The 27,650-nt window shown below is 47.0% G+C and overlaps 1 long non-coding RNA gene across 1 annotated transcript in view; it reads right to left on the bottom strand.

The window, feature by feature from the left end:
• LOC135050606 (uncharacterized) overlaps positions 1 to 20,602 on the bottom strand; it is a 91,880-nt gene extending 71,278 nt beyond the window's left edge. The window contains exon 1 of the long non-coding RNA XR_010241694.1: positions 20,199 to 20,602. This is a non-coding gene — a long non-coding RNA (uncharacterized LOC135050606). The remainder of the gene's footprint in view (positions 1 to 20,198) is intronic.
• Positions 20,603 to 27,650: the final 7,048 nt, after the last annotated feature.

The raw sequence follows: 27,650 nt of genomic DNA, 5'->3' as shown, positions 1-27,650 counted from the left end.
ATACTCCCGCTATCTGTAGCAATATCAGACTGTGCTCATCGCCATGCCACATTTTAGGGCAAGGATGTGTGAGGACACATCTGTATATGCTGGGGTCAGAAGTGGGAGTGCGATCAAACAATGCTGGAAGTAACGCTGGGCATTAGACAAGAGACCTGATACTCTGGCACCACTGTGGTGCACAGAGTACGTTCAAAATAACGAGATTTATGGTAAGAACTTACCGTTGTTAAATCTCTCTCTGCGAGGTGCACTGGACTCTACAGGGAATGACATTGGTGTGTAGAGTAGGATCTTGATCCGAGGCACCAACAGGCTAAAAGCTTTGACTGTTCCCAGAATGCATAGCGCCGCCTCCTCCACAATCCCGCCTCCGTACACAGGAGCTCAGTTTCTGTTAACCAGTCCAATGCAGTAGCAGGTAAAAGAGACAACAACCGTTAGTAGCCACATACACCACATTCTCACGACAGGAGAAAGTGTCAGCGGTTAATGCCATACCAACCCAAAGAAGCTAAGTGCGTCAGGGTGGGCGCCCTGTGGAGCCCAGTGTACCTCTCAGAAAGAGATTTAACAATGGTAAGTTCTTACCATAAATATTGTTTTCTGCTGCGGGGTACACTGGGCTCCACAGGGAATGACATTGGGGATGTCCTAAAGCAGTTCCTTATGGGAGGAGATGCACTGTAGCAGGCACAAGAACCCGGCATCCAAAGGAAGCATCCTGGGAGGCGGATGTATCGAAGGCATAGAACTTTAATACGAATGTGTTCACCGGGGACCATGTAGCCGCCTTGCACAATTGTTCAAGGGTCGCACTACGGCGGGCCACTAAAGAAGGTCCAACAGATCGAGTAGAATGGGCCTTGATGGTAGCAGGAGCTGGAAGGCCAGCCTGTACAGAAGTATGTGCAATCACCATTCTAATCCATCTGGCCAGGGTCTGCTTGTGAGCAGGCCAGCCACGTTTGTGAAAACCAAACAGTACAAAGAGAGAAACAGACTTCCGAAGGAATGCAGTTCTCTTCACATAGATACGGAGAGCCCGTACCACATCCAAAGACCGCTCTTTGGAAGACAAGTCAGGAGAGGCAAAGGCCGGAACCACGATCTCCTGATTAAGGTGGAAAGAAGACACCACCTTAGGTAAATACCCGGAACGTGTTCTAAGAACCACCCGGTCACGGTGAAAAATCAGATATGGGGACCTACAAGACAAGGCACCAAGATCCGACACCCGTCTAGCAGAGGCAATAGCCAGCAGAAACAATACCTTAAGAGAAAGCCACTTAAGGTCTGCAGATTCAAGAGGCTCAAACGGAGACTCTTGCAATGCTTCCAGAACCACCGTCAAGTCCCAAGGAGCCACAGGCAGGACATAAGGAGGTTGAATCCGCAACACACCCTGAGTGAACGTATGAACATCAGGTAAAGTCGCAATTTTTCTCTGGAACCAAACTGACAAGGCAGAAATATGAACCTTGATGGAGGCCAGACGAAGGCCCAAGTCCAGGCCCTGTTGTAGAAAGACCAAAAGTTTGGCTGTACTAAACTTGTAAGCATCATAATTGTTAGTGGCGCACCAAGCAAAGTAAGAATTCCAGACCCTATGATAAATCCGAGCAGAAGCCGGTTTCCGGGCCTTCAACATAGTTTGAATGACCGCCTCATAAAATCCTTTGGCCCTCAAGACGGAAGCTTCAAGAGCCACGTCGTCAAAGCCAGCCAGGCCAGATCCTGGTAGACACAAGAGCCCTGAACAAGGAGGTCTGGTCGTTGTGGAAGCAGAAGAGGACGCTTTAATGATAGCCCCTGAAGGTCTGAGAACCAATGCCGTCTTGGCCATGCTGGAGCGATCAGAAGTAGGATTCCTCCTTCTTACTCAAATTTACTTAATACTCTGGGCAGGAGTGACACCGGAGGGAACACGTACGGCAGCCAAAAGTTCCATGGAATTGCCAGTGCGTCCACGAACGCTGCTTGAGGATCCCTTGTCCTTGCTCCGAAGACCGTAACCTTGTGATTGTGTCAAGACGCCATCAGGTCCACATCTGGGAGGCCCCACTTGTCCACTAGGAGTTGAAATACTTCTGGATGGAGGCTCCAGTCTCTGGCGTGTACGTCCTGATGACAGAGGAAGTCCGCTTCCCAGTTTAGGACCCCCGGAATGAACACTGCCGATATGGCTGGCAGATGGCGTTCAGCCCACTGAAGAATTCTAGAAACTTCCCTCATTGCCATGCAGCTGCGAGTGCCGCCTTGATGATTTATGTACTCCACCGTGGTGGCGTTGTCCGAATGTACTTGAACAGGTCTGTATTAAATACTGGGACAAGTTCAGAGCATTGAACACCGCCCTCAGTTCCAGAATGTTTATCGGGAGGAGAGACTCCTCCTTGGTACACCAACCCTGAAGGGAGTGTTGCTCCAACACCGCACCCCAACCTCTCAGACTGGCATCCGTTGTCAGAAGGACCCAGTGGGAGATCCAGAAGGGACGACCCCTGCTCAATCGTTGGTCCTGAAGCCACCAGCTCAATGACAGACGGACCTCCGGAGATAAGGAGATCATGTGAGACCTGATCCAGCGAGGCAGGCCGTCCCACTTGGCAAGAATCAATTTCTGTAGGGGGCGGGAATGGAATTGAGCGTACTCCATCATCTCGAAAGCCGAAACCATGAGATCTAGCATTTGCATCGTCGAATGTGTCAACACTTGCGGACGGGATAGGAAGCATCAAATCCTGTCCTGAAGTTTCAGGACTTTCTCCTGAGACAAGAACAACCGCTGGTTGTGAGTGTCTAACAACGCCCCCAGGTGCACCATGCTCTGAGCAGGGACCAGGGAAGATTTCTTCCAGTTGATGAGCCACCCGTGGGCTTGCAGAAACTGGAGCGTCAGATCCAGATGGCATAGGAGAATTTCTGGGGAATTCGCCAGGATCAACAAGTCGTTGTCACGATCCGGGTAACTGGACGCCATTTTCTACCAGTTAGGTGTCTCCTGAGATTGGCTCAGCGTGCCAGGGCCGGGTCATAACTATGTTTTGTTTTACATTTCATCTGGTGTTACCCGCAGCGCTGGTTCAGCGGCCTTTTTAGCATTTTCACTTAACTCTAGTATGGCGATCTCAGTCCCGCTGAGGCCGTCACCGCCGCGCCCGTGATTTTGCCGCATGGAAGCTGAGTGTGGCGTTCTCTGTGTGCCGTGGCTGCCGCCACCATCCCTGTAGCCCCTGTGCGTGTGTGGGAGAGCGTGGAGTCTTCTACTGCTGCGGCCTCCGCCGCCATTGCTGTTTGGCACATGGTTCTTCAGATCATCTTTCCCCTTCAAACTCTGTCATGGGCGCAGCCATGTTGAATGAAATCACATGTCACTCTTCTCACCAATCTGCAGTGCTGCTGGTGCCTGTGTGTAATTGTCAGCCAATGCCTGCTTCCCAGCAGGTATAAATATCCTGTCCCAGCACCCAGGAAATTGTCAGTGCTTCAGTTGTCTTCCCAGTGATTCCAGTCTTCAGCTTTACTAGAGACTCTCCTGTGTTTACATTCTGCGGTGCAGCCCGACTCTCCTGTGGTTACACTCTGCGGTACAGCCTGACTCTCCTGTGATTATACTCTGCGGTGCAGCCTGATTCTCCTGTGATTACACTCTGTGGTGCAGCCTGACTCTCTTGCTATTGCACCCTGCATTGGCAGAGTGTATGCCTCGGCTTCCAGCAGCTCTTCTCCAGCTGTACTTTGCTCTCACTGTCTTCAAGAATCCACTATTACAGTTAAGTGCTATCTCTGCGATCCCTAGCATCACTTAAATGCTTTACCTACGATCTCTAGCATCATAAAGCACTTTAAGCCAATCCCTAGTTACTGGTCTCAAACCAGTAGGAACTCAGAGACTTTCTTTGACGGTTATTGTTTTGTTGCACCTTCTATGACTTTTATTATTTTATAAAAACCTTAAAGTCACCTCCAGTTGTCGTGGTCATGCCTTCGGGCATAGGTACTGCAGTCCCTGCGCATGTCTAGGAGTCCCATCTCACCTCCTAAGTTTAGGTACCCGTCAGCCCCTACAACTGAGGCTTCCCACTACCAACACCAGCCCTCAGTTGTGACAGTAAGCACTGACCTTATGGATCCGGTCGGAGATCAAGTCCAAGTGACTAGGCCGATGCAAGAACTGGCAGCCCACCTTGAACATCAGGAGGCTGCACAAGGCCAAGTTATCTGATGTCTTCGGGACCTCTCCTCCCGGCTGGATGAAATTCAAGCAACCCTCCGTGGGTCAGGGGCATCCAGTGTGCCGACTGCAGTACCTACGGTGGTATCCCCACCCACCATACCCATTTCTGCTCCACGTCTCCACTTGCCGACACCTGCTAAATATGATGGATCCCCAAAAGCCTGCAGGGGTTTCCTAAACCAGTGCGAGATCCACTTTGAGTTGCAACCTGGCAGTTTTCCTACAAATCGCACTAAAGTTGCTTATAACATCTCCCTTATCAGTGGCTCCACCCTTATGGGAAAGATCAGATACTCTGTTGTCATCCTATTCTGACTTCGTGACAACATTTAGACGCATCTTTGATGAGCCAGGTCGAGTGTCATAAGCCTCTTCTGAAATCCTCCGGCTACGTCAGGGGACACGAAGTGTCGGACAGCATTTAGTTCAATTCCAGACTTTAGCATCTGAAGTTTCCTGGAATGAGGAAGCCCGCTATGCAGCCTTTTGGCAAGGCCTGTCTGAACGTATTAAAGATGTGACTCGCTACTAGAGACTTGCCCTCAAAATTGAGCTTATATACCTCTACACTAAAGTTGACCTACGGTTCCGTGAAAGGGCTATAGAGCGAGGCAGGTCAACAGTTCCTGAGACTCCTTCTGCTCCTCCTCCTCGTCAGCCATCTCCGCCCGAAGACGAACCTATGCAGATAGGTCACTCACGATTGTCTCCAGCTGAGCTTAGAAGAGGTCTATCTCATCGTCTTTGCCTGGATTGTGCTGCACCTTCCCACCTCATTAACGCCTGTCCTGAGCGTCCGGGAAACTCCAAGTTCTAGCCTGCCAAGGAGAGGGTCAGCTAGGAGTAATGAATTCCTCTCCGTCTTCAAGTGACTGCAACCTCTCAGTTTCCCTTCAGGTGGCTCAACGTACCAAGAATCTTATTGCCTTGTTGGATTCTGGAGCAGCCGGAAACTTTATAACTGACAAGTTCATTAAGCAGTGGTCTCTACCCACTGAGAGACTGTCACCTCCTATATCTTTAACTGCCATGGACGGTAGTAAGATTCCTGATGCAGTGATTACTTCCAAGACCCTACCTATCCGTCGGAAGGTAGGGGTTCTGCATACAGAACTGATTTCCTTCCTGGTAATCCCAAGGGCCACTTATCCTGTGATTCTAGGCCTTCCATGGCTTCGTTTGCATAACCCTCAAGTTGATTGGAAGACTACCCATATCCTGGCATGGGGTCCTTCTTGTTCTGAGACATGTCCGCGTAAAGTGCTTCCAGTTTGCAAATCTTCCTCTAAGTCTCCTGATGTTCCACCTTCTCCATATCAGGATTTCACTGATGTATTCAGCAAGTCCTCAGCCGATATTCTTCCTCTTCATAGAGAATGGGATTGACCTATCGATCTCATTCCAGGGAAAACTCCTCCTCGTGGACGCATGTATCCATTGTCGTTGCCTGAGACCCACTCTATGGAAGAGTATATTAAGGAAAATCTGGCTAAAGGGTTTTTCCGGCCTTCATCTTCTCCAGCTGGCGCAGGTTTCTTCTTCGTAAAGAAGAAAGATGGCGGCCTGCGGCGTTGTATTGACTACCGGGGTCTGAATGACATCACAGTGAAAAATCGGTACCCTCTGCCGCTTATCACCGAGCTATTTGACCATGTCAGTGGAGCCACTATTTTTACAAAGTTAGATTTGAGGGGTGCTTATAATCTCATCCGAATCCGGAAGGGTGACGAGTGGAAGACAGCTTTTAATACCCATGACGGACATTACGATTACCTCGTCATGCCTTTCGGACTCAGCAATGCTCCAGCGGTATTCCAACACTTCGTGAATGAAATCTTCAGAGACATTCTCTATCGACATGTTGTGGTCTATCTCAATGATATCCTTATCTTTGCGAATGATTTGGAGGAACATCGGTTCTGGGTGAAAGAGGTTTTGTCCCGTCACCGTACCAATCGTCTGTATTGCAAACTAGAAAAATGCATCTTTGAAGTCAAATCCATCCCATTCCTGGGGTATATTGTGTCCGGTTCTGGTCTGGAGATGGATCCCGAGAAACTTCAAGCTATTCAAGATTGGCCAATTCCTGTAACCCTCAAGGCATCCAGAGATTTCTAGGTTTCGCCAACTATTACAGGAAATTTATTAGAGACTTCTCCACTATTGCAGCACCAGTTACTGCGCTTACAAAGAAAGGTGCTAACCCTTCCAAGTGGTTAGAAGAAGCCTTTCAAGCCTTCGATCAGTTGAAACAGAGGTTCATCTCTGCTCCACTATTAAAACAGCCAGATACTAGCTCACCCTTTACCCTGGAGGTGGATGCCTCTCCTGTTGGAGTGGGCGCAGTCCTGTCTCAAAGAGCTATTCCTTTGAAAAAGTCACGTAATCGTGACGAAACGCGTTAGGCTCCTCCCACCATCCCTCTGATTGCTGACCCATTGAACTCCGGCATTGCAAGCATCCATTACGGACGGCTCCGATCAGCGCTTCTCACTGAGCGGCTTTCCCCTGCTGCTAGCGGCGGTTGCCGAGCACGGACACTTCAGCTCCAGTGTGCTCATTCATCTCTTCACACCTGCCCATTCTGGAAAAACTTCGCTGCATGGCAAGTACTTTCTGCTCTGCTAATTAAGCAATTAACGGCAAGGGACCTGTTACTCCTAACTGCACGTAAGTGGGCACTTTAAAGGATTTCTACCAGCTCACGGGAGATCCCTGGAAATAAAGCCGGTTAAAGCAGAGCTATTTCCCAGCATACGGGAATAGCTCCCATTAGGGCAGTCTGCTAGAATCATTTATCCATCAAAAGGGCATTACTGGATCTTACCGGGGACGCCCGGTACAAATAGCCCTTAAGAGATAAGCTAATCATTTTTCCTAAAGCTAAACCATTTGCTGTTGGGACTCTTCTATTTCTCGGAGTACATGCTGCCTCTGTACTCCTAGATAATATTAATCTCATGAATTCTGTGAATGATTGATCTCAGTGAGAAGCCACATGTTTGTTACAATATTGTTATAACTTTCTCTCATAATCATCTAATAATTGTATCAATGCTGCTACTTGTTGTTTGATATTTAGGGTCAGCTCAGAGTACACCTATATAATCAATATTTCAGGATATTGTGCTAATTTCATTGGTATATTTATATTTTAAATAAACAATTTTTATTATCATTTTTGTGTTTGTCAGCTCTCCATTAACCAGGTTGGTTTTTTTTTGGCCACATTACAAGCGCAGCCAATTCTTCTCCCCACTGTCTCAAAGAGCCAATGATGGTCATCTACATCCCTGTGGTTTTTTCTCTCGGAAGTTTTCTCCTGCCGAGCGTAACTATGCCATTGGTGATCAAGAACTTTTGGCTATCAAATTTGCGCTGGAGGAGTGGAGATATTTGTTAGAAGGCGCTTCTCATACCATCACCATTCTGATGGATCACAAAAATCTTTTGTATTTAAAAAACGCTCAATGTCCCAACCCTCGTCAAGCCCGGTGGGCACTCTTTTTCTCTAGATTTGACTTCAAACTTCAGTTTTGTCCTGGGTCACAGAATCGTAAGGCTGATGCCCTTTCCCGCTCTTGGGAGCAAGAAAATGAGTCTGAGGTTGAGCCGAGAGGACCCATTCGGTTACGGGACTAGGAACAGCGGTGAATAGTACCCCTTACCTCTCTGAGCCAGAGGCACTTGTACCACCACTCCTGTGTCCAGGAGGGACTGTACCACCGAATGAAGAGTTTTTGCCTTCACCTGATCCGAAGGGACGTCTGTCAGGCAAAATCGATGAGGGGGACGGTTCTTGAAGGATACGGCGTAACCTCGAGTGACGACTTCCCGTACCCAGACATCGGAAGTGGTCTTCAACCATTCCTGGGTAAACCCTAGAAGTCGACCTCCCCACCCTGGGATCCCCCAGAGGGAGGCCTGCCCTGTCATGCGGCAGGCTTGTCAGTTTTGGAAGCAGGCTGACGGGCAGCCCAGGCCCATTTAGGTTTAGGCTTATTGGGTTTGGAAGTGCGAGCCTGTTTCGGGTACACCTGACCCTTTGCTTTCCCTGAAGGACGAAAGGAGCGAAAGGAAGTACTCTTAGCCTTCGGTACCGAAGGAGCAGTACTAGGTAGACTAGCTGTTTTAGCAGAGGCTAAGTCAGCCACTATCTTGTTGAGGTCTTCTCCGAAAAGAATGTCTCCCTTAAAAGTGAGTACCTCCAGGGTTTTCTTAGAGTCCAGATCTACAGACCAGGACCGCAACCAGAGAATCCGGCGAGCCAAAATGGATGTAGTAGAAGCCTTGGCCGCCAGAATACCAGCATCAGAAGCCGCCTTCTTAATGTAATGAGAAGCTGTGACAATATACGATAGACATTGTCTAGCATGATCAGAAACGTTGGAAGGCAGCTCAGCTTCCAACTCCTGAGCCCACGCTTTAATAGCCTCTGCAGCCCAAGTCGCTGCAATGGTGGGACGATGTGCAGCACCTGCTAGGGTGTACATCGCCTTTAAACAACCCTCCACACGCATATCCATCGGTTCTTTCAGAGACATGACGGTAGTAACAGGCAAAGCTGAGGATACCACCAGCCATGCCACTTGCGAATCCACTGGCGAGGGTGTCTCCCAATTTTTACTTAGCTCCGCCACGAGGGGATAGCGAGCCAGCATCTACTTGTGAAGCGTGAATTTCTTTCCTGGATTTTCCCAGGATTCCTGACGTATGTCAACTTTATGGTCATAGTGAGGTAAAATTTGTTTAACCGCTTTCTGACGTTTAAATCTGTCCGGTTTCTTAAGGGCAGTATCAGGCTCTGGGTCATCAGTAATTTGAAGAATTATCCTGATAGCCTCCAACAAGTCAGGAACATCCACCTGTGAAACAGATTCCCCATCAGAATTATCAGTATCAGTGTCTGTGGGGTCAGTATATACGCCATCCTCATCAGACGAGGTGGATTGTGAGGAAGTAATAGCCCGCTTAGAGGACCCCTTGGTCTTAGGTGGGCGAGGGTGAGATTTCTGTTTAGTCAGTGATTGGTTCAATTGCTGTAACTGAGTGGATAGTTGATTTGCCCATGGCAGATTAACCGCAGGGACCATAAGCGGTTGCATGGGCACAGGAGGTCCCATAGGGGGTGTAAGTCTAGTTACCAGCGTATTCAATAACATGGAGAAAGTAGCCCAAGGTGGGTCGTTATGCACCCCCGTTGCTACGGTCCCACTGTGGGGTAGGGAACCCCCAGAACCTGAACCCTCTGCTGCTATGTTTTCCTCTAATGTGTCTGAAGCATCACCACCACGCAATGTGGGATCAGCCCCAGCTCCGTCGCCTCTTGTAGCTGACATGTCTGAAAGCTCAATTCAAGGCAACCCAGTTCAATATCAGCAGCACAACACCTGACAAGAACCCCCTGTGTAGTACAAACAGAGAATTCCAGAGGTATATGGTGACTAAAAAACACAGAGAAAAATACACAATAAGTATATCTTGTGAAACGCCTATATTAAGTAATAATCCTGACGCACTTAGCCCCCTCAGGTTACAGAATATAGGGATAGCAATCTAAGTGAGATACACGAAATGGAGGTCACACAGCAGATATATGCACACACACATAGTCACATTGGGGGTCATTCCGAGTTGATCGCTCGCTGCCGTTTTTCGCAGCATAGCGATCAGGCTAAAAAACAGCAGTTCTGCGCATTAGAGATGAGCGGGTTCGGTTTCTCTGAAACCGAACCCGCACGAACTTCATGTTTTTTTCACGGGTCCGAGCAGACTCGGATCCTCCCGCCTTGCTCGGTTAACCCGAGCGCGCCCGAACGTCATCATGACGCTGTCGGATTCTCGCGAGACTCGGATTCTATATAAGGAGCCGCGCGTCGCCGCCATTTTCACACGTGCATTGAGATTGATAGGGAGAGGACGTGGCTGGCGTCCTCTCCATTAGAAATTAGATTAGAAGAGAGAGAGAGATTGTGCAGAGTCAGACAGAGTTTACCACAGTGACCAGTGCAGTTGTTGTTAGTTAACTTTTATTTATTTTAATATATATCCGTTCTCTGCTATATCCGTTCTCTGCCTGAAAAAAAACGATACACAGCAGCAGCCAGTCACACAGTGTGACTCAGTCTGTGTGCACTCAGCTCAGCCCAGTGTGCTGCACATCAATGTATAAAAGGCAAAGCTTATAATAATTGTGGGGGAGACTGGGGAGCACTGCAGGTTGTTATAGCAGGAGCCCCCAGGAGTACATAATATTATATTAATTTAAAATTAAACAGTGCACACTTTTGCTGCAGGAGTGCCACTGCCAGTGTGACTAGTGGTGACCAGTGCCTGACCACCAGTATAGTAGTATATTGTTGTATGTATTGTATACTATCTCTTTATCAACCAGTCTATATTAGCAGCAGACACAGTACAGTGCGGTAGTTCACGGCTGTGGCTACCTCTGTGTCGGCAGTCGGAACTCGGCAGGCAGTCCGTCCATCCATAATTGTATTACAATATATACCACCTAACCGTGGTATTTTTTTTTCTTTCTTTATACCGTCATAGTGTCATACTAGTTGTTACGAGTATACTACTATCTCTTTATCAACCAGTGTACAGTGCGGTAGTTCACGGCTGTGGCTACCTCTGTGTCGGCAGTCGGCAGGCAGTCCGTCCATCCATAATTGTATTATTATTATAATATATACCACCTAACCGTGGTTTTTTTTCCATTCTTTATACCGTCGTCATAGTGTCATACTAGTTGTTACGAGTATACTACTATCTCTTTATCAACCAGTGTACAGTGCGGTAGTTCACGGCTGTGGCTACCTCTGTGTCGGCAGTCGGCAGGCAGTCCGTCCATCCATAATTGTATTATTATTATAATATATACCACCTAACCGTGGTTTTTTTTTCATTCTTTATACCGTCATAGTGTCATACTAGTTGTTACGAGTATACTACTATCTCTTTATCAACCAGTGTACAGTGCGGTAGTTCACGGCTGTGGCTACCTCTGTGTCGGCAGTCGGCAGGCAGTCCGTCCATCCATAATTGTATTATTATTATAATATATACCACCTAACCGTGGTTTTTTTTTCATTCTTTATACCGTCGTCATAGTGTCATACTAGTTGTTACGAGTATACTACTATCTCTTTATCAACCAGTGTACAGTGCGGTAGTTCACGGCTGTGGCTACCTCTGTGTCGGCAGTCGGCAGGCAGTCCGTCCATCCATAATTGTATTATTATTATAATATATACCACCTAACCGTGGTTTTTTTTCCATTCTTTATACCGTCGTCATAGTGTCATACTAGTTGTTACGAGTATACTACTATCTCTTTATCAACCAGTGTACAGTGCGGTAGTTCACGGCTGTGGCTACCTCTGTGTCGGCAGTCGGCAGGCAGTCCGTCCATCCATAATTGTATTATTATTATAATATATACCACCTAACCGTGGTTTTTTTTTCATTCTTTATACCGTCGTCATAGTGTCATACTAGTTGTTACGAGTATACTACTATCTCTTTATCAACCAGTGTACAGTGCGGTAGTTCACGGCTGTGGCTACCTCTGTGTCGGCAGTCGGCAGGCAGTCCGTCCATCCATAATTGTATTATTATTATAATATATACCACCTAACCGTGGTTTTTTTTTTCATTCTTTATACCGTCGTCATAGTGTCATACTAGTTGTTACGAGTATACTACTATCTCTTTATCAACCAGTGTACAGTGCGGTAGTTCACGGCTGTGGCTACCTCTGTGTCGGCAGTCGGCAGGCAGTCCGTCCATCCATAATTGTATTATTATTATAATATATACCACCTAACCGTGTTTTTTTTTTCATTCTTTATACCGTCGTCATAGTGTCATACTAGTTGTTACGAGTATACTACTATCTCTTTATCAACCAGTGTACAGTGCGGTAGTTCACGGCTGTGGCTACCTCTGTGTCGGCAGTCGGCAGGCAGTCCGTCCATCCATAATTGTATTATTATTATAATATATACCACCTAACCGTGGTTTTTTTTCCATTCTTTATACCGTCGTCATAGTGTCATACTAGTTGTTACGAGTATACTACTATCTCTTTATCAACCAGTGTACAGTGCGGTAGTTCACGGCTGTGGCTACCTCTGTGTCGGCAGTCGGCAGGCAGTCCGTCCATCCATAATTGTATTATTATTATAATATATACCACCTAACCGTGGTTTTTTTTTCATTCTTTATACCGTCGTCATAGTGTCATACTAGTTGTTACGAGTATACTACTATCTCTTTATCAACCAGTGTACAGTGCGGTAGTTCACGGCTGTGGCTACCTCTGTGTCGGCAGTCGGCAGGCAGTCCGTCCATCCATAATTGTATTATTATTATAATATATACCACCTAACCGTGGTTTTTTTTTCATTCTTTATACCGTCGTCATAGTGTCATACTAGTTGTTACGAGTATACTACTATCTCTTTATCAACCAGTGTACAGTGCGGTAGTTCACGGCTGTGGCTACCTCTGTGTCGGCAGTCGGCAGGCAGTCCGTCCATCCATAATTGTATTATTATTATAATATATACCACCTAACCGTGGTTTTTTTATACCACCTAACCGTGGCAGTCCGTCCATAATTGTATACTAGTAAACTATCCAATCCATCCATCTCCATTGTTTACCTGAGGTGCCTTTTAGTTCTGCCTATAAAATATGGAGAACAAAAAAGTTGAGGTTCCAAAATTAGGGAAAGATCAAGATCCACTTCCACCTCGTGCTGAAGCTGCTGCCACTAGTCATGGCCGAGACGATGAAATGCCAGCAACGTCGTCTGCCAAGGCCGATGCCCAATGTCATAGTACAGAGCATGTCAAATCCAAAACACCAAATATCAGAAAAAAAAGGACTCCAAAACCTAAAATAAAATTGTCGGAGGAGAAGCGTAAACTTGCCAATATGCCATTTACCACACGGAGTGGCAAGGAACGGCTGAGGCCCTGGCCTATGTTCATGGCTAGTGGTTCAGCTTCACATGAGGATGGAAGCACTCAGCCTCTCGCTAGAAAACTGAAAAGACTCAAGCTGGCAAAAGCACCGCAAAGAACTGTGCGTTCTTTGAAATCCCAAATCCACAAGGAGAGTCCAATTGTGTCGTTTGCGATGCCTGACCTTCCCAACACTGGACGTGAAGAGCATGCGCCTTCCACTATTTGCATGCCCCCTGCAAGTGCTGGAAGGAGCACCCGCAGTCCAGTTCCTGATAGTCAGATTGAAGATGTCAGTGTTGAAGTACACCAGGATGAGGAGGATATGGGTGTTGCTGGCGCTGGGGAGGAAATTGACCAGGAGGATTCTGATGGTGAGGTGGTTTGTTTAAGTCAGGCACCCGGGGAGACACCTGTTGTCCGTGGGAGGAATATGGCCGTTGACATGCCAGGTGAAAATACCAAAAAAATCAGCTCTTCGGTGTGGAGGTATTTCACCAGAAATGCGGACAACAGGTGTCAAGCCGTGTGTTCCCTTTGTCAAGCTGTAATAAGTAGGGGTAAGGACGTTAACCACCTCGGAACATCCTCCCTTATACGTCACCTGCAGCGCATTCATAATAAGTCAGTGACAAGTTCAAAAACTTTGGGTGACAGCGGAAGCAGTCCACTGACCAGTAAATCCCTTCCTCTTGTAACCAAGCTCACGCAAACCACCCCACCAACTCCCTCAGTGTCAATTTCCTCCTTCCCCAGGAATGCCAATAGTCCTGCAGGCCATGTCACTGGCAAGTCTGACGAGTCCTCTCCTGCCTGGGATTCCTCCGATGCATCCTTGCGTGTAACGCCTACTGCTGCTGGCGCTGCTGTTGTTGCCGCTGGGAGTCGATGGTCATCCCAGAGGGGAAGTCTTAAGCCCACTTGTACTACTTCCAGTAAGCAATTGACTGTTCAACAGTCCTTTGCGAGGAAGATGAAATATCACAGCAGTCATCCTACTGCAAAGCGGATAACTGAGTCCTTGACAACTATGTTGGTGTTAGACGTGCGTCCGGTATCCGCCGTTAGTTCACAGGGAACTAGACAATTTATTGAGGCAGTGTGCCCCCGTTACCAAATACCATCTAGGTTCCACTTCTCTAGGCAGGCGATACCGAGAATGTACACGGACGTCAGAAAAAGACTCACCAGTGTCCTAAAAAATGCAGTTGTACCCAATGTCCACTTAACCACGGACATGTGGACAAGTGGAGCAGGGCAGGGTCAGGACTATATGACTGTGACAGCCCACTGGGTAGATGTATGGACTCCCGCCGCAAGAACAGCAGCGGCGGCACCAGTAGCAGCATCTCGCAAACGCCAACTCTTTCCTAGGCAGGCTACGCTTTGTATCACCGCTTTCCAGAATACGCACACAGCTGAAAACCTCTTACGGCAACTGAGGAAGATCATCGCGGAATGGCTTACCCCAATTGGACTCTCCTGTGGATTTGTGGCATCGGACAACGCCAGCAATATTGTGTGTGCATTAAATATGGGCAAATTCCAGCACGTCCCATGTTTTGCACATACCTTGAATTTGGTGGTGCAGAATTTTTTAAAAAACGACAGGGGCGTGCAAGAGATGCTGTCGGTGGCCAGAAAAATTGCGGGACACTTTCGGCGTACAGGCACCACGTACAGAAGACTGGAGCACCACCAAAAACTACTGAACCTGCCCTGCCATCATCTGAAGCAAGAAGTGGTAACGAGGTGGAATTCAACCCTCTATATGCTTCAGAGGTTGGAGGAGCAGCAAAAGGCCATTCAAGCCTATACAATTGAGCACGATATAGGAGATGGAATGCACCTGTCTCAAGTGCAGTGGAGAATGATTTCAACGTTGTGCAAGGTTCTGATGCCCTTTGAACTTGCCACACGTGAAGTCAGTTCAGACACTGCCAGCCTGAGTCAGGTCATTCCCCTCATCAGGCTTTTGCAGAAGAAGCTGGAGGCATTGAAGAAGGAGCTAACACGGAGCGATTCCGCTAGGCATGTGGGACTTGTGGATGCAGCCCTTAATTCGCTTAACAAGGATTCACGGGTGGTCAATCTGTTGAAATCAGAGCACTACATTTTGGCCACCGTGCTCGATCCTAGATTTAAAGCCTACCTTGGATCTCTCTTTCCGGCAGACACAGGTCTGCTGGGGTTGAAAGACCTGCTGGTGACAAAATTGTCAAGTCAAGCGGAACGCGACCTGTCAACATCTCCTCCTTCACATTCTCCCGCAACTGGGGGTGCGAGGAAAAGGCTCAGAATTCCGAGCCCACCCGCTGGCGGTGATGCAGGGCAGTCTGGAGCGACTGCTGATGCTGACATCTGGTCCGGACTGAAGGACCTGACAACGATTACGGACATGTCGTCTACTGTCACTGCATATGATTCTCTCAACATTGATAGAATGGTGGAGGATTATATGAGTGACCGCATCCAAGTAGGCACGTCACACAGTCCGTACTTATACTGGCAGGAAAAAGAGGCAATTTGGAGGCCCTTGCACAAACTGGCTTTATTCTACCTAAGTTGCCCTCCCACAAGTGTGTACTCCGAAAGAGTGTTTAGTGCCGCCGCTCACCTTGTCAGCAATCGGCGTACGAGGTTACATCCAGAAAATGTGGAGAAGATGATGTTCATTAAAATGAATTATAATCAATTCCTCCGCGGAGACATTGACCAGCAGCAATTGCCTCCACAAAGTACACAGGGAGCTGAGATGGTGGATTCCAGTGGGGACGAATTGATAATCTGTGAGGAGGGGGATGTACACGGTGATATATCGGAGGGTGAAGATGAGGTGGACATCTTGCCTCTGTAGAGCCAGTTTGTGCAAGGAGAGATTAATTGCTTCTTTTTTGGGGGGGGTCCAAACCAACCCGTCATATCAGTCACAGTCGTGTGGCAGACCCTGTCACTGAAATGATGGGTTGGTTAAAGTGTGCATGTCCTGTTTTGTTTATACAACATAAGGGTGGGTGGGAGGGCCCAAGGATAATTCCATCTTGCACCTCTTTTTTCTTTTCTTTTTCTTTGCATCATGTGCTAATTGGGGAGGGTTTTTTGGAAGGGACATCCTGCGTGACACTGCAGTGCCACTCCTAGATGGGCCCGGTGTTTGTGTCGGCCACTAGGGTCGCTAATCTTACTCACACAGCTACCTCATTGCGCCTCTTTTTTTCTTTGCGTCATGTGCTGTTTGGGGAGGGTTTTTTGGAAGGGACATCCTGCGTGACACTGCAGTGCCACTCCTAGATGTGCCCGGTGTTTGTGTCGGCCACTAGGGTCGCTAATCTTACTCACACAGTCAGCTACCTCATTGCGCCTCTTTTTTTCTTTGCGTCATGTGCTGTTTGGGGAGGGTTTTTTGGAAGGGCCATCCTGCGTGACACTGCAGTGCCACTCCTAGATGGGCCCGGTGTTTGTGTCGGCCACTAGGGTCGCTAATCTTACTCACACAGCTACCTCATTGCGCCTCTTTTTTTCTTTGCGTCATGTGCTGTTTGGGGAGGGTTTTTTGGAAGGGACATCCTGCGTGACACTGCAGTGCCACTCCTAGATGGGCCCGGTGTTTGTGTCGGCCACTAGGGTCGCTTATCTTTCTCACACAGCTACCTCATTGCGCCTCTTTTTTTCTTTGCGTCATGTGCTGTTTGGGGAGGGTTTTTTGGAAGGGACATCCTGCGTGACACTGCAGTGCCACTCCTAGATGGGCCCGGTGTTTGTGTCGGCCACTAGGGTCGCTTATCTTTCTCACACAGTCAGCTACCTCATTGCGCCTCTTTTTTTCTTTGCGTCATGTGCTGTTTGGGGAGGGTTTTTTGGAAGGGACATCCTGCGTGACACTGCAGTGCCACTCCTAGATGGGCCCGGTGTTTGTGTCGGCCACTAGGGTCGCTTATCTTACTCACACAGCGACCTCGGTGCAAATTTTAGGACTAAAAATAATATTGTGAGGTGTGATGTGTTCAGAATAGGCTGAAAATGAGTGTAAATTATGTTTTTTGAGGTTAATAATACTTTGGGATCAAAATTACCCCCAAATTCTATGATTTAAGCTGTTTTTTAGGGTTTTTTGAAAAAAACACCCGAATCCAAAACACACCCGAATCCGACAAAAATAATTCGGTGAGGTTTTGCCAAAACGCATTCGAACCCAAAACACGGCCGCGGAACCGAACCCAAAACCAAAACACAAAACCCGAAAAATTTCAGGCGCTCATCTCTACTGCGCATGCGTATGGGCCGCAGGGCGCACGCGCTAAGTAATTTCACACAAAACAAAGCAATTTTACACAGGGGCGAGCGACGCTTTTCAGTCACTCTGCTGATCGGTTTGTGATTGACAGGAAGTGGGTGTTTCTGGGTGGTAACTGAGCGTTTTCCGGGAGTGTGCTAAAAACGCAGGCGTGTCAGGCTAAAATGCAGGAGTGGCTGGGGAAACGGGGGAGTGGCTGGCCGAACGCAGGGCGTGATTGTGACGTCAAACCAGGAACTAAACAGTCTGCAGTGATCGCAATCTAGGGGGTATATTTACTTAAGTCTCGATTTTGACCGAGTTGGTGTTTTTTCTTCAAAGTGTCATAAGGATATCCTTACAAAGTGTCATAAGGATATCCTTACAAAGAAATAAGGATCAAATAAGGTTAGAGATAAAAATAATATTAAAAAAAAATAAAAAGGGGCAGACTAGATGGGTCAAGTGGTTCTTATCTGCCGACAAATTCTATGTTTCTATCTCGGGAATTTACTAAACAGAAATCTCGGCAGTGATGAGGGCATTCGTATTTTTTTGGAAGGCAAAGAAAAAAAATACGAATTAATACACCATCGGTCAAATATGCCTGTTATTTGATACAACTCGGTAATTTACTAAAAATTTGAATTCACAAACACTGCCGCCAATAGCCAAACACTGCCGTGAAAAAATACAAATCGTAAAAAAAAAGCAGTTTTAAAATAGACCTGCTTTTTTTTACCGTGTTCTGATAGGCATGCATGGATCAGTGAGATCCGTGCATGTTTATCAGTGGGAAGGGGTGTAAAATAGTTAAAAATCAGGGGAAAAAATTGCGTGGGGTCCCCCCTCCTAAGCCTAACCAGCCTCGGGCTCTTTGAGCCGGTCCTGGTTGTAAAAATACTGATTGACTGGAGATCCCCCATATTTTAACAACAAGCACCAGGCTCTGCGCCTGGTCCTGGTGCAAAAAATACGGGGGACAAAACACGTAGGGGTCCCCTGTATTTTTAACACTAGCACCGGGCTCCACTAGTCAGCGAGATAATGCCACAGCCGGGGGACACTTTTATATTGGTCCCTGCGGCCCTGGCATTAAATCACCAACTAGTCACCCCTGGCCGGGGTACCCTGGAGGAGTGGGGACCCCTTAAATCAAGGGGTCCCCCCTCCAGCCGTCCAAGGGCCAGGGGTGAAGCCCGAGGCTGTCCCCCCCATCCAAGGGCGGCGGATGGGGGGCTGATAGCCTTTTGTGTAAAAATAAGAATATTGTTTTTTGTAGCAGTACTACAAGTCCCAGCAAGCCTCACCCGCAAGCTGGTACTTGGAGAACCACAAGTACCAGCATGCGGGGGGAAACGGGCCCGCTGGTACCTGTAGTTCTACTACAAATAAATAAATAAATAAAAACACAACGCACACACCATGACAGTATAACTTTATTACATACATGCACACTTACATTCCTACATACTTACCTATGTTGACACAAAGAGTCGGTCCCCTTCTCCACGTAGAATCCACGGGGTACCTGTCAATAAAATTATGCTCACAACAATCCTGTGTAGCTCGGTTCTCTTCTTTGTTTGTAATCCACGTACTTGGCAAAAAAACAATATGAAAATCCCGGACCATGCACTGAAAGGGGTCCCATGTTTACACATTGGGACCCCTTTCCCCGACTGGCGGGACCCCCCGTGACTGCTGTCAAAGAGGGTCCCTTCAGCCAATCAGGGAGCGCCACGTCATGGCACTCTCCTGATTGGCTGTGCGCACCTGAACTGTCAGTCAGGCTGCGCACTGTAGATATACAATGTAGCGCATAGGTGCTCCATTGTATCCAATGGTGGGAACTTTGCGGTCTGCGGTAAACCGCGAGGTTAAGTGGGGGCAACCACAAGAGTGACCCCACTTAACCTCGCGGTCTACCTGGCTGGTGGGAATGGGGCATACACACACACTTAGCAGTGGCAGGTGAAAGAAAGTCTTGTCAATCAGCTGCACTGACAGGAGGGAGAGCTGCAGCTAGGCTACCTCCTCCAGGTGGCTGCGGGCGTCGGGGTAACACTGCGGCAGCGCCCTCATCTGGTGCTCTATGCATTGCGGTGTGTGGCATAATGTATCACGGGCATTATGTAATTACTAGGTAAGTATTAGGTTTAAATATGTAGGTAAGTATACAGGTAAGTGCTTATGACATCTCTTTTCCCTTAGGACTCCCCGGTTCTTGATTCTTAACTGAGAGGTGAGTACAGGAGCTTCCACATAATTAACTACTTATATAGCTCTAAATACCAGTTTATTTAGCACACAGATTGCAATAGTGAACTTTGTGAAAGTTGAACAAACACTAGCTAGTTGTAAAAGAACAGTTACAGTACCATACATCAATTTCAAATTGTAACAATGTATTTCACACTGCTTCCAGTTGTCTCGACTCCGTCATTCTCCACTCAATGAGCGAATACCTGAATTTAGACATTTAAGCATATACGATAGGCTATATGTGACCATAAATGCAATCTTACGTAACCCCCTTGAGGGTATATGAAACAGTATTACTTTATGCATATACTTTAACTTTACATCAATACTATACTATTAGCGTCTACGATTACCCCAAGACTGTCCACACAATACAGTTCGGTGACTTGCTGGGAAAATAGTGTTTTTACACTGCGGTATAGTGTTAACGCTGCTTTCAATATACCTCTCCAGTTGTCTCGGCTGTAACTGGCCTCCTGCAGCCTTATATGGCGAGTGGATCCGCCTCACAATCTGCCTCTCTCAGCCTGCGGCTATCAATCTGGAGCAGGCCATTCCTCCGTACTGGACCTCGGTCGATGGGCTCTACATCTACTTGCCCTCTGGGGCGGATCAGTGACACCTTACGCCCGACGTCACCAGGACTCCTGAGAGGGTCACAGCTCAAACTCTGCTCTCACTCACAGGCACTGCCAGCTGTCCCCTCACAGCACAGTCAGTCTCCCACAGCATTTACCTCAGGGCCCCCCTGCCCAACTGCTGCTCACTTTTCAACTGTCACTTGCTGTACCACCTGACAGTGGTCATGTGATGTACATCTGACCCCCTGAGCAGCTGCAGAGGCTGCTGGGAAATGCTATCAGTCTCCGCAATGACATACTGCATATCATTTATGTGCTGTAGTGTGAGGAACAATGTCAGAAAGGATAACTCACATAGTGGGGTATTACATACAATCCTGCTGAAAAGATGCGTATCCTCACGCTTTAGACAATTTTGTGCATTTCACAATTTATCACTTTGGAGGCAACTGTTTCTAAAAAAACTTAATATGATAACATTTTTGGTTGACACAAGTTACACATTTACAATTTTTCCACTTTATATCTACATGCATATTATCTCTAATGGGTAGAATTTATGACTAGATATTCTTCCTCTGGGACTCCATACTTGGTTAGAACTGACATCATGGGCTTTTTGTCCATAACACAAAGTTCTTCAGTATCAACACATGTCAGCTTTTGTACAACAGCATCTAGGCGATTCTGTTCTGAAGACCCCAAACTCTCTACTACACATGGTAGCACCATAATCTGGTTGGTTATGGTGGGCCACACTGGAATGGACATAATTTATTCTGGGTCTACTCTGAGATGGTGGTTCTTGAGGAAATTGTGACCTGACTACAACCTGCAGACTCTGCTGCACTATGTCACTCTGTTCTTCCGCATATCTGTCTTTTTGTATTACGAATTCCCTTTGCTCTGTGACATTAGGATATTTTTGTCTACGTCTGTATGGCCTCCTTGGACAGTATGGTGGGCTGCAATGCCTTTGATAAGACCATTGGTGATTAGCCCTTTCTGCAGTGCTTTCAACTTCTTCCAGCCCACCACCACCATCATTATATTCATAATATTGCTGGTAGTTATGTGGAGGATATCTGTGATCTAGATAGTGCTGATACTGATTGTGATCTACTGCATATTTGCTGCCTTGCACTGGGACACCACCAGGACCAGTTACATTTGCTGCCTGTAGACCTTTCTCTCCTTTGACCACATGAAACTCTACAGTCTCTCTGTTTTCCAGACTTCGAAGATGTTTTCTTGGGTTGTTCTTCTGGATGGCCGTGTAGTGTACAAAGATATCTCTCTTGGTATCATCTCGATTAATAAAGCTATAACCACGTCTAACATGGAACCATACGACTTTGCCCAAAACTTTCCCTGCACTGGCTAGCATAACATCACTTACATGTGGCATGCTGAGAGCTTTTACTTGGTTCTGCACTACTAGGTTGAAATTCCCACTTCCAGGTTGTTCTTCCTCCAAGGGTGGACCAATTTTCTCTGTTCTTTCTGAGGGCTGTTCCTTGGTCTCAGGACTTCTGAGTACAGTTTCTTGTTTGTGGCCATCATGTTCCGCATGACCACTCTTCTGGCAAAGCCTACAAATTGGCCAACCCTGTTCATCAAACTTATCAGTAACTCGTCTATAATTTCCTATCACTCCACTTTGGGTGTCATAACAGGGCTTAGTTCCAGATTGCCAGTCTTTCTCTTCTCTTATTGGTCTTACTTTCAAGCTCTTTATTTCTTTATACATATCTGCCATGTCCTGAATAAGTTCGGCAATTTGTTCTCTTAAAGCAACTAACAAATCTGCTATAGCCAATGACTGAATGTGTTGAGTCGCTAATTCCAAATATGTGGTGGTCTGCATTTGCCTGGAACTGATTCCCAAAATCTTGATTGCTGTTTTTTTAAAATCTAAGAAACTTCTGGTTGGATCATGCAGCCGTATCATTTTAAGCTGAGTTTTCATCTGTTCTCCATAAAGTCCTTCAATAAATTGGCTGACCAGTGCTTCATCCTCATGTGTAATTTCTTCTGGATAACAGGTTTTTATAGCTTGCATTGCTTCCTATAAACTAAGAGCAAACTCACGCAAGGTTTCACCAGATTGTTGCTTCCTGGTATAGAAGTCAATTTTTAATTCAGATAGAGTTCTGATATCAAAGATCTGGGCCAATTTTTTTTAAATTCTTCTGCAGTTATTTTCTGACTTGATGGCCAGGAGTTGGCTTCTCTTAGGGCACACCCCTTTAGTTGTCCAATTAGTATCTCCACTTTTTGTTGCTCACTGAGTGGGTATAGCCTGAACAGGGCTTGAATTTTTGTCTTAAATTCCTTCAATTCGCTTGTCCCTGTGATTTTCATATCTCCAGAAAAACTGGGGATCCATGGCGTGCCAAAATAATACGGCATTGTAATGGGTGAGGAAGTGTGCATAATGGAGCCCTCCCTATCGGGTACTTTGCCTTGACCGGCCTGTCTATCCCCTTGAAACATCTGGACACATGGTCGGCACATGAAAATGGTCGACACGTGAAAGGTCGACACATGAAAAGGTCGACATGAGTTTTTAAACTTTTTTTGGTGTCATTTTTTGCGTAAAGTGACTGGGAACCCCAATTAGTGCACCGCGTCCCCTCGCATGGCTCGCTTCGCTCGCCATGCTTCGGGCATGGTGCCTTCGCTCCGCTACCGCTTCGCTCGGCACAGATTACCGTTCCAATCGTAGTCCACGTGGATCGTAAAGTATGGAAAAGTTCCCCAAAAGAAAAAAAAGTAAAAAAACTCATGTTGACCTTTCCATGTGTCAATATTTCATGTGTCGACCATTTTCATGTGTCGACCATGTGTCCATGTCAACCAATAGTGGTCGACCTAATGACTGTCGACCATAACATGGTCGACCATGTGAACGGATACCATGGAGCCCTCCCTATCGGGTACTTTGCCTTGACCGGCCTGTCTATCCCCTTGAGACATCTGATCTAACTAAGGTTATCACTTGTTTGGATACTGGTTCTATCCTGTTCGTGGGACGCCAAATTATGTAATAACTAGGTAAGTATTAGGTTTAAATATGTAGGTAAGTATACAGGTAAGTGGGTACTACTTTGCCAGTGTCATTTAGAATACCCGTGTGATAAATGAAGAAACTGTTGGGGCTTTTCCAAATAAATCCAGTTTAAGTTATTGCTTATTAACACTTTAGTTCCTTCCTTTTAAGTCACTGTAATATACAATAGGATAATTTCTTATTCCGGAAAGACTAGGATAGGATTAACAAATGTAGATAATGGTACACTGTGGCTGTGATTAGGGCTATCCAAGATGCTTCCACAAGAAAAAGTTAGTCTGTATTGCTAATGCTGAATTTAACTGAGATGGGTATTCTTAATGTCAGACTCTCCTCTCCCTTTCTCTTGCCTACTGTTGGTACCAAATTAATTATCCAAGAGATTATGGCACAGTACACTGCTGTTATAGCTGAATTATCACAGGCAAATGGTTCCTGACAGAAATGCAGAACGCTGTAGACTGAGAGTATGTCATAGGCTCACTATGAAGTCTGTCTGCCTGTCTTTCCCTGCGCTGTTATATGAGATGAGTTTGCATTTTATACACTGCAGTGTTAACTCTAGCTGATCTATTTAACAGTCAATGTAATAAGTGCACTTCTTTATACCCTGGTGTTTGAAGGTGACTTGCTGGGAAAATAGTGTTTTTACACTGCGGTATAGCATTAACGCTGCTTTCAATATACCTCTCCAGTTGTCTCGGCTGTAACTGGCCTCCTGCAGCCTTATATGGCGAGTGGATCCGCCTCACAATCTGCCTCTCTCAGCCTGCGGCTATCAATCTGGAGCAGGCCATTCCTCCATACTGGACCTCGGTCGATGGGCTCTACATCTACTTGCCCTCTGGGGCGGATCAGTGACACCTTACGCCCGACATCACCAGGACTCCTGAGAGGGTCACAGCTCAAACTCTGCTCTCACTCACAGGCACTGCCAGCTGTCCCCTCACAGCACAGTCAGTCTCCCACAGCGTTTACCTCCCCTGCCCAACTGCCGCTCATTTTTCATCTGTCACTTGCTGTACCACCTGACACTGGTCATGTGATGTACATCTGACCCCCTGAGCACCTGCAAAGGCTGCTGGGAAATGCTATCAGTCTCCGCAATAACATACTGTATATCATTTATGTGCTGTAGTGTGAGGAACAATGTCAGAAAGGATAACTCACATAGTGGGGTATTACAATTATGGTATGTGGCATAATGTATCATGGGCATTGCGGTGTGTGGCATAATGTATTACAGGCATTGCGGTGTATAATGTAAAGGGCATGAATCAGGATTATTTTTTTTCCTGTGGTCGCCAATGTCTCAGGGTGCAGGTTGCAAAACTGGGATAAAATGTAGTCTCTTCCTGCAATGCCACACCCCTTGCAGTGAGGTCACACCCTCTCTTTTAATATAGCAATGGGAGGGGTGCCAGAAACTTTATTGCCTACGAGTCCAGTTTTAACACCGAGAGCACGCCAGCAACCATTCAAGTACGGCTTTTTTTTTTCAAAAAACTTTAGTAGCTCCTCAGGAGGTTTAATTTTTCTCGAGTAGCTCACACCCCAATTAAGGTTGGAGACCACTGGTCTGACCCAAACACACTGTAGTTTGTGTAATACAGTGTTTCAGACATATGCAGGCCCAATGATCATGGTAAGCCACTTACACAATTCTCTCTCTAGTGCGATGATTGAGTGCTCAGATCCACAGGCACACACAAAGAGCAAACCTAGTATTAAGGGGGTCATTCCGAGTTGATCGCTCGCTAGCTGTTTTTAGCAGCCGTGCAAACGCTATGCCGCCTCCCACTGGGAGTGTATTTTAGCTTAGCAGAAGTGCGAATGAAATGATCGCAGAGCGGCTACAAAATAATTTTGTGCAGTTACAGAGTAGCTTCAGACCTACTCAGCGCTTGCGATGATTTCAGACTGTTCAGTTCCTGTTTTGACGTCACAAACACGCCCTGCGTTCGCCCAGCCACGCCTGCATTTTTCCTGACACGCCTACGTTTTTTCAAACACTCCCTGAAAACGGTCAGTTGACACCCAGAAACACCCACTTCATGTCAATCACTCTGCGGCCACCAGTGCGATTGAAAAGCTTTGCTAGACCCTGTTTGAAACTACATAGTTCGTTGTGAAAGTACGTCGCACATGCGCATTGCGCCGCATATGCATGCGCACAAGTGCCGTTTTTTGGCATCATCGCTGCGCAGCAAACATTTTCATCTAGCGATCAACTCGGTATGACCCCCTAAATCTGCTACTTGGCATGTGCAGCACCTTAATTCCACCCTTTATACTGCATGTAGTGGCCGCTGGCCATGCTGGAGAGAAGGGAGGTTTCTGGGCAACTGGAAACCCCCACTGCTTTTGCCTTTGAGGAGCTGTGACACCGGTTGTTATTACACAAAGTAGCAACAATGGTTTTATCTCACTTATCTACTATGGTACTACAGGTATCAGCAACATTTTTTTGCTGCTTTAATCGACATCAATACCAACAGTGGCAATTATCTCAGCCCTCTGCCTGAGGGAACAGCACTGCCTGAGCCAAGAAGTCTGTGTCTGACCCTCTGCTTGGCATGCCTACAAAATGGGACAACATGCCACCATTTTGTAGAATGGTTTTCTGCATCTTCTGGCAGCGGCACAAGCGTTCCTGGCACCTTCGCTATACCGCTGTGCTTCCCTGACAGACGCTAGAGATCAAGTATGACCTCAAGCATCTGTCTCCTCCTAGGGGGCGGCCATTTTTGGAGGAACATTTTCAGTAGATTCCATGCAGATGTCTAAGTGGCATGGAATCTGCATAAACATTGGCAGGAGCATGAGCACCGGCACCCCCAAGCAGGGGTGAATCCAGAAGAAAATGAAAGTGGGGGCACCATGATAGGGGAACGGTAATAGTTATATTTACATGCACCTAAGGCATGCGTGCTCCCAGATAAGGGGTGTGGTATCACAGGGGGCGTGGCCTCACAGAATACGCCATCAGGTAATGATTGGCTGTAGGAGCGCATCCTGGTTTATTGGCAATGTTTCACCCTGATGAAAAGGCTGATTGGGCCTTGAAATGTTGGTCACCTATTCCATTAGTTATGGGAGCCTGGAAGGCACCCCAGCACAATATAGTTATTATAGTTTTTAGTTGGTGGTGGCAGGTGCAGCATACCTTGTTTTGGGCACTGCACTGAGACTCAGACTTCAGGACACGAACTGCCCATCTTTGATTTGCAGAAGCAGCCAGCTGGATCTCCAACAAGCAGCATTAGACATCTGCAGGACAGCCCTGTCACAATCACACGGGTCGCCTTCTCAAAGCTGAGGCTGAGTTTGACTGCACCTAGCATGGTGGTAAAGGAAGTGGAGGAGGAAGCGCTGGCATTATTGTGCGGTGCAGTGAGGGCTCATGAAGCCTTTTGTGCCGTCATAAGTAACAGTCTTACTCGATGCTGACATTTGAACCCCGTGCCTGGGCTGGACTCTGGCCGGCTGGCAGTGGGGGAGGTAGGTTGCGGTGTTAGCACACGGACTTGCTGTTTGAGCCGCGGCGGGTCCTAGTGCCTGCCGGTTCTTTTATCAAATCTGACTGATGGAAATAGCAGTAGTGCTGCTGCTGTTCTCCTTTTGAAAAAAAAAAGAAGTCAGAAATGACAGGGGGGGCACGGACCCGAGTGCCCCCCCCCCCTATGCCCCCAAGCCACAACGGGTCTGCGGGGGCTGATGCTATGCTACTGTCATCACCATCCCCGTTGTGCCCCCAATTGTTGCAGCATGTGAATCATGCTTTGGCTAAAGGATGACTGTGACAGATCTCGCAGAAGTAGTATATGCACAATACAGTTCCTGTACATGTGCCAGTCTCTAACCATTTGGGATGTTTGCAAAACATTGGGTTTGCATACATCTTTGAATAGAAACATAGAATTTTTAGAACCACCTGGCCCATCTAGTCTGCCCCCTTCTTTTTTTTTTTACCATATTTTTACCTCAAGCCTTATTTGATCCTTGTTTCTTTGTAAGAATATCCTTGTGTCTATCTGATGCATGTTTAAATAGCTCTACTGTCTTAGCCTCTTCCACCTCTGCTGGGAGGCAATTCCACTTGTCCACTACACTTTCTGTGAAGTCATTTTTCCTAAAATTTCCCCTGAACCTCCCTCCCTCCAGTCTCAGTGCATGTCCTCGTGTCCTATTGCTTCTCTTCATTTGAAGAATGTTTACCTCCTGGACTATGTTAAAACCCTCA

This window comes from Pseudophryne corroboree, chromosome 2, assembly GCF_028390025.1.
Source record: "Pseudophryne corroboree isolate aPseCor3 chromosome 2, aPseCor3.hap2, whole genome shotgun sequence".
NCBI classification, from domain to species: Eukaryota; Metazoa; Chordata; class Amphibia; order Anura; family Myobatrachidae; genus Pseudophryne; species Pseudophryne corroboree.
Note: the sequence above shows the minus strand (reverse complement) of the source record. Positions and strands in the feature narration are given on the sequence as shown.